Below are 7900 nucleotides of genomic sequence, written 5' to 3' on the forward strand. Positions count from 1 at the left end.
TATTTTGGTTGGTTCTTGTGTGACAACCAAAATTTGTTTAGTATTGGTTCTTGTGTAACAATACTTTCATTGTTTTGTGTTGCATCAAAAGACTTTGAAAACTTTTAATCGATTGCAACATATTATTTTGGTTGGTTCTTGTATAACAACCAAAATTTGCTTAGTATTGGTTCTTGTGTAACAATACTTTCATTGTTTTTGTGTTGCATCAAAAGACTTTGAAAACATTTAATCAACCTTTCTTTCTTTGATCATTATTTGCAAAACATGTAACATTTGAATCATAATGCAATAGTAGTTGGTTGGAAAAAGTATGTTGGTTAGAATGATATGTGTAGAAAGGATATATATGACATATGGAGGGTGATAATGGAATATGGATGTGAATATGAACATGGTGAAACATTTTCCAAAAATTATAATTTTAGTATTAAAGGAATTGTATGATAAAAAGCTAGGAAAGAACATACCTTTACTTACCTGAGTGGACAAACTGTGTATATGTAGAAATGTGTAGCTCCTGTTGTTGAATCATGGAATGAAGAATACAAGAATGTGATCTGTGTCTTGGTTGCATATATGATGGATGAAGTCGAGAATGTAGATCCTTTATTACTGCTACTGAAACTGTTCCAAAGTAATCTGCTCCTGAGTCATATAGTCTTCATCTCGTCCCATATCGTGGCACAATTCTTTCCATGTGAATGAATGTCTCGATGTCGAACATGGAAAGAAGTCATTGGATTACCGACCATTGATGAATGTCATTAACCAATGCGAGGCAAACTCACCATTAATGTCAATGAGTGCTAAGGTACCCAAGTACATCTTGCGAAGTGCGAATGAATGAGCTGATGTCGAGCCACTTGCAAGATCCAACAAACAAGGGACATTAATGTATTCCCATTGTTCGTTGGCGAGAAGACTTGCCATTAGGGCATGCAAGCCTCAAGGTACTAATAGTGACTCTAGTCTTTATCCCAGATAAGGTGCTGAGGTCGATGGGTCAAGACTTGTTGAAAGGTGGGCCTTAAGGAATCCCACATCAGTCAACGCGAGTTCGTACAAATGATTGGTAGGACTATAGATACAAGATGTTATGGTCAAACAGTTTTTATGGCAAGGAAATCAAGGCAATGTAGAGATATGGATGGTTTATTCATGAGGGAAAAAGATGAACTGAATGGAGGTAAAAATGTATGCGACTCAGAAAAGTAGACATGTATGAAGTCATAATGGATAAGTCAATGAATCAATGGACTTTAACATGGATGACTGATGAGGCTTTGCAGGAGAAGTGTGGGTAACATATCATGATGCAAAAGGTTTCTCTGTAGCCACAAATGTCATGACATTTGTAATTAACTCCTTCAAGCTTTCAATAATGAATGTGATTTCGAAAGATCACATCTACATGGACTTGGATCATCGCGCACCTGTCAAAGCTTAGTACAAATCTTGCATGAAAATTGTGAGAGCTTTTTGAAGAACATAAAATTCAAGTATGAGTATGAATGCTTAGCAACCAATATAAAATGAAATAAATGTTTTACCTGTCGCTTTTGCGCGCTCGTTCCCAACTCCAACAAGACAAGTTAGCATAAATGTTTCCAGCTGTTAAGAAATTTCCATTTGCAATTTTTTAATTATTTTGAAAATTTTTTATTTTTTATTTTTATTTTTTAATGGCTTTGATTTTTTTATTTTTATTTTTTGAAATTTTTTAATTATTTTTTTGAATTTTTAATTTTTTTTGAATTTTTTAATATATATTTTTTAATGGTTTTGTTTTTTTGAATTTTTTTGATTTTTTTTTTGAATGGCTTTGATTTTTTTTAAATTTCTTTGGGGTTGTTTATTAAAATAAAAATAAAATAAACAAAAATGTTTTGCATTGTTTTGATTTTGTTTATTTTTTTTTTATTTTTTATTTTTTTTATTTATTATTTATTATTTATTTTTTTGAATTGTTTGAACTTTTTTTTATGAGGGAAACTATAAAGAGCTTACCTAAACTACAGACAGCAATAAGACCTACTAAAAAGTAAGTGGCTAAATACAAAAGCATACAAATATTGAACATAGTAAGATAAGGATCTTATTTAGAAGAATCTTGGGAAATAGAGAAGTGATGGATTTGAATATTTTTCGAGCCCAAATTCTTGAAATTGCTGTCGCTTCTCTTGGAGAACTCCCCCCAACTGGATTCTTTATATTTGGACGGATTTTCCTCATTAACCAACTTAGGTACAGGTCCAATCATCGCATGATGCGAGGGAAAAAGAAAGAATGGGAAAGAGAACCTTTCCTTCTTGTCATTCTACACTCTCGGATTTTCCATTGCTCCAAACCTGCATGCAATCCCCAACATTGATGACAAAGGAATTGGGGATAGGCTTCACTCCAATCCATTCTCCATCTTTTCGCTTGACTTGCAGCCCTCCAACATCATCCTGAGCAAGCACAGTGAGAGCCCCCGGATCCTTGTGGCTACCCACTCCCAGAGTCAGCTCTGGCACAGGGCAGGGCGAATAATGATTCAACCTCACAACCGAAGTTTGTTCCTCAAACTTGGAATTGAAATAATCAGCCGGCAACCCCAAGCTCAGAGATATGAGTTCCACCAATCTGAAAGCAAGCTTCTCCGCGGCCTCTGCATATTTCTCGCAGGCCTCCCTTAGGCCAGGTGGGTTCTGCGGCCACTGATTTATCACTGTTCGAATCTCATCGAACTCGAGTTCGAAACTTGTCGGAAGGTAAACTTTGCCTCGGCATGAAAAATCGAAGACCTCTTTCCAATCCCTGACATTTTTTGTGAGCTCTGTGTCGTAATAGCCCAATGGGTTTTCGAAATCTCTCCTCACTTTGGCTTTTTCTTGCAAGGGGATGGAAAAGAAATTGGCTGCTTCGGATTGCACTGCGTGGCGCAGTTCGGGAAATACGCCATGGTTTGATGACTTAGGCCTTCCCATAACTGATGGCAGGTTGAGACTTGGGACCTAAAACAAGTCCCCAGAATGTTCTTAAAAGACATTGCTGAATATGTCAATGAAAAGATCAAAATCAGATCCAACGCATTGCATGCCTGCACATAGTAATCCATTCCAAATATAACCATCACTAAAGCTCATGTTATTTACGACCACCAAATCATTTTCATCATTGTAGCAGCCTCAACGTGATAGGACTATTAAAACAAATGCTCCTATTTTTCTCGTGTAGAGCATGCATTGCACCCCTTTGCGACCGAAAATTAACTAGAGCAAGTTTAACTGGCTGGTCTAATCCCTGCCTCACAAAAGTTCGTATATTAGAACTATCGATATTATATCTAGAGAAAAATCGCTCAACATCTTCGTGAACGGCATTCTGTGGAACCCCATGTAATAGCAAAACATTTCCATCAAATGGGGATTCGAGGTTACTCCACTGACGGTGATTTCAACCAACCTATAAAAATGACCTTCGCTACCTATACATTTTTGTGCTGTAGCAAATGCAGCCCTAGAGAAGAATTGAATAATCATGCCAAGGGGAGCATAGACCCTATTGTATGCAAACTTTATATCCTCTGGTTTCAAATTTCAACCTTCAAAGAAATGCACTATGTCCGTCTTCAAGGTTTTTCGTACAATACCAGTCAATTTTCCATATGCTAAACTTCCGCTTGGCTTGGATCGAAGGACCTGTCATCGTCGGCGAAATGATAGGATTGACCGAAAAGGACCGCGTGTTGTGCATGACTACGGGGGATCGAAGCCGTTCCAAGAAATCTTCCATCACGAGACTCCATAGCTGAGGCTCTGCTGTTGAAGGCGCTCTAAAGCGCAGCCCTTGTTGCAATGAAGGCAGCACCTATGTTAGAAGAGATGTCGAGGATGGTTTGGTACCGTCTTTGCTGGATCTTGCAAGCCGAGCCACTCATGAAGCAACACCCCGATCAATCAGAAGCCCAATGTCTCCAGTTCTTCAACAAAGTCATCAACCTTGTCTTCCTTCTGTTCACTGAGAAGCCAGCCAGACATCCGGGTAAATAAATTTCGCTTATCGTGCACAAAGTTGTCAAGCAGGTCACCAACCACATCAACAGGGATTTCTGGAGAGCCCGAATTTCCGACAATCATCACATATTGTGTGGGATAGACTTCACTCTGTTGCCAAAGATATTCAATCATTTCCTTCCTCACATTGGCAACTACAGATGCCGGAGTCTTGAAGAGGTCTCCCATGGTACTTTCCACGCATGCAGCGGCCAAGCCCGAAAGCAAGGCTTGTGCAATATTACGGACATGTTCCACTTCATAGTAATCACATGAAAACAACGGTGCAGGACTATATCCAATTGCTTCACTTGGTCTTCCACTTCCACCCACACCTGAATCTGAACCAGGTGGACTAGTTTCTCTAGACAGACTTGATGAATCCATAAATGCTACTTAATGGATATTCTTAAACCCCCTCAGCAGCAGGTCATGCTCATCAGAAAAATCAAGACCTAATAACTTCTGTAAAACACTATATTCTAGAAACAACTTCGAAATTTTGGAATTCAACCTTCAATCCAGATCTCGTATAATAATGGGACTGCAAAGTAAAAAAAAAGGAGTATTTTGACGTAGGTGTCCATCATATATTTCTGAAACCTATAGGGCCCCTGCATTAGCCACTGTGTCGCAGGCATTACTATCATGTTCAAAATGTGCTCACAAATATACAAATTGACCAACGTGATGACAACCAAGTCTGGCCGCCGTTTCTCTCCATTTATGCACGAAGTAACGATCTATACTGCCGCCTCTTGCCAAGGATGTTGAGGATTTGATTTATAAAACCAAACAACTCTGAACATCTCAATTTATTTACAGGAATGGAACTATGCCCATGATTTTTCTGAAAGCAGATTGATTTCTCTGTCATTCAGCTAATCTATTTTGCAATCCACAACCCATAATCAGAGTGATCTAGTACCAGAATGCCTCATTTACCTGTCATCGAGTCAGATGCACATTTAACTCTGATCCCTGCGTAGAGTTGTCTTGATTCAATAATTGATTACGCTACATGCCTCTTCCTTTTGCCTCTCAGGGAACACAAGCACGCCTCTGCCCATTTCGCTCGGTGTTCAACAACTAACTACAACCAGAAGCACCTCTACTGGCTACTCGTTCGCAAGTGAAAGAGTCTGCAATTCAATGAAGCCTTTTTGACGGCTAACCTAATTTCTTTCTGAAACAACTCTGAGAACAAAGGCTATTTGTGAGCTTCGCGTGCTGTCACTTCTTCAGAGCTGGTGTGATGAATGAATGAATGAGTTGCTTGATGTGAAGATCATGGTGAAGATGTGTTCCAGTTTCATGGGATCGCTACTAGCTAGGTCCATCTTATTATTATGCATCGTAGCTATACCCTACATATTCACGTGTACGTTAAGGCTAAGAGATTGCATGAGATATTGGCGCGATCTTCTCCATGAAGAACTGAGGAATTGGCGCGATCTTCTAACTGAAACCTGATGCTTCTCATTGATTTTGGAAGATTTTGTTCTTTCTTAATTTAGAAAATGCACACAATTTTTGGAAAATGTACCTTATTTAGAAATACAGTTATCGAATTGATAAGGTAGTGGGGAAAGAAGTCAGTCGGCCAAAGAATAAACCCTTACCGGGAGATCCCATTTATCCGTGGCCGATTCGCGGTTCCCATCCAGGAATGTTTTCGCTCTGTCCGGTCGTTCCCAATTTCCATGTTCCTGCAGCTGTGCCCCATGATTCCAGATTCCCTTGTAAAGTTTGTTTTTGGTGCGGTGACACTGCTAGGATTGATTTTAAAACAAACCAACGAGCAACTCAGCCGTGATTCCACTCGACGATCACTGTGACATGACTGTCCTCAACAAACTTCTGTATGGGTCGATGCACGTCATGGCCTATGATTGGCTTGATCCCGTGACAGACAGGGACCTGATTTCTGAGCGTGAAAATTCTCGCCCACCAGGCCGACCAGGATTGAGACTAGCAGAGTTGAAGTTACACGCTGTTTTAGAAGCTCCATGTGAGACCTCTGTATTATATCCAACGACAGGGGGCAATATACGTTCCCTTCTCTATACAGATATTTACCCAAGTAGCCAACAATCTCGGCTTCTTATGTGAAAAAGATATATACGTGACTGCATGCAACAACCGTTCTCATCCCTCTACTCCGCTGTAAAAGTCTCGCATGCTATTTTTTCTTGTTTGCTTGCATTATTATACCTAAGGTTCAATTGTCTTCAATTTTTTCAATCTCAGGTTCAATTGTTTATAGGTATGTTTATTTGAAGCTTTGTTCACAAATGGATTTCGCAGCTACAAGAAACTCAAGGAGACATTAAATGTTTTTTTCACAAATACATGTCACTGGAGGAGGCCTTTAATTTTCTTTATAGCTAGAGGTCCGACTGTTTACATGTATGGTTATTTGAAGCTTTTTATAGTTACTTGGAAGCGTCCTTATTTTGGGTTGTTGTCCCCACAGTGCACAAATCATTCCCATGACACTTAAAATTTTAATAGTCGTTTCATTTAAGCAAGTATATCCTTACATGAGAATACGGCAACCACGTGTGAATCATGGGAATATGGCTACTACTCTAAGCGAATCATGTTGTCTATTTTAAAAAAGAATTTTTTTCTTAAATTGATTTTTGTTTTAAATTAAAAATGAAAACTAAATTTTTCCTAAATTTATTTTTATTAAAAATAAATAAATAAATGAATTTATTTCTAAAGAATTTTATTTATTCTATTTTTTATTAAAATCAATTCTTTTTTAAATAAAAAGAAATTGAATTTTTTTTAAATCAAAATCTTTTTTTTTTTTTTTTTTAATTAGAATTTTATTCTAACCCTAAAAAGACCTAAGATTTTTTATTGATCTAGGATGATTTTTTTTAAACAAATGGAGACAAGTATATTGATACCCTGAAAACATTTATAAACCTGCTACTTTCTGATCCTCGAGATCGTACAAAGACGCAGGAGGAGAGCATACTTATTCAAACTGAAAATATGATCCTACCTACTCTATGCTAATTGAAAATTACAAACTATTACGTGTAATTAAATTTCCAATGTAACCATTCACGCAATAGTAGTAAAAATATATTCATTTTCAATTTCGCAATTTTAAAATGAAAATATACAAGGATGATCGAATCTAGTTTTTGTGAATATGATCTAATGAAATAAAAACAAAATCGATCTAATCTTGTACTTGTTTGAAACCATCGAAACCACTTGTCGATAAGGCTTTCATAGGCGTGATTTCCATTCTCATTCAGATCATACTGCAACTTCTCTTCGTCCTCCTCATTCTCCTGTTCAAACAATGGTTCATCGTCAGATATACAGGATGATTCTTCAAATGTTAATTCATTGTTTTCTTCTAAAGGAGTAGTTAAGCTTTTGGCTGCTGTCAAGATCTCTTCTTCGCAAGAAGAGGAGATCATAACATTTTCTAGGATCTGAGCGAGTTGTTCCAAACTTACACTCATCGTTTTTCCATATATACATATGGATCTTTATTGTGTTTTTTTTTTTTTTTAATGGGGGGGTTTTTGATTTGCGTTCTATTTCTATGTTTTCTATATGATAATAAAATTAAATGAAAATTCCTAAATGCAATTAACCCTAAATGATCCTAAATAAAAATTCTTCCTAAACAATCTTCTTAACTAGCTTACATCTAAGTTTGCTTTCCCCGGCAACGGCGCCAAAATGTTGGGCGATTTAGTTGTCTGCTAAATCCCTGTCATTTAATTTATTAATCCGGGGAATCGTAAACTTAGAAGCAAACCAATATATATGGGACCTTAGATGAAACAGGTGTAAGAAGTTTGTTTAGAATGGAAATGCATATT

At 37.4% G+C, this 7900-nt stretch overlaps 2 pseudogenes; both read right to left on the reverse strand.

Moving 5' to 3' along the window:
* Positions 1-2098: 2098 nt before the first annotated feature.
* On the reverse strand, positions 2099-2972 carry LOC149267418 (protein DMR6-LIKE OXYGENASE 1-like; annotated as a pseudogene).
* An 18-nt stretch (positions 2973-2990) lies between these two features.
* LOC149267419 (uncharacterized) lies at positions 2991-3925 on the reverse strand (annotated as a pseudogene).
* Positions 3926-7900: the final 3975 nt, after the last annotated feature.

The sequence above is a fragment of the Pinus tabuliformis genome, chromosome 6 (assembly GCF_031772625.1).
Source record: "Pinus tabuliformis cultivar Carrire ecotype Pingquan chromosome 6, CPIR1, whole genome shotgun sequence".
Classification (NCBI taxonomy): domain Eukaryota; kingdom Viridiplantae; phylum Streptophyta; class Pinopsida; order Pinales; family Pinaceae; genus Pinus; species Pinus tabuliformis.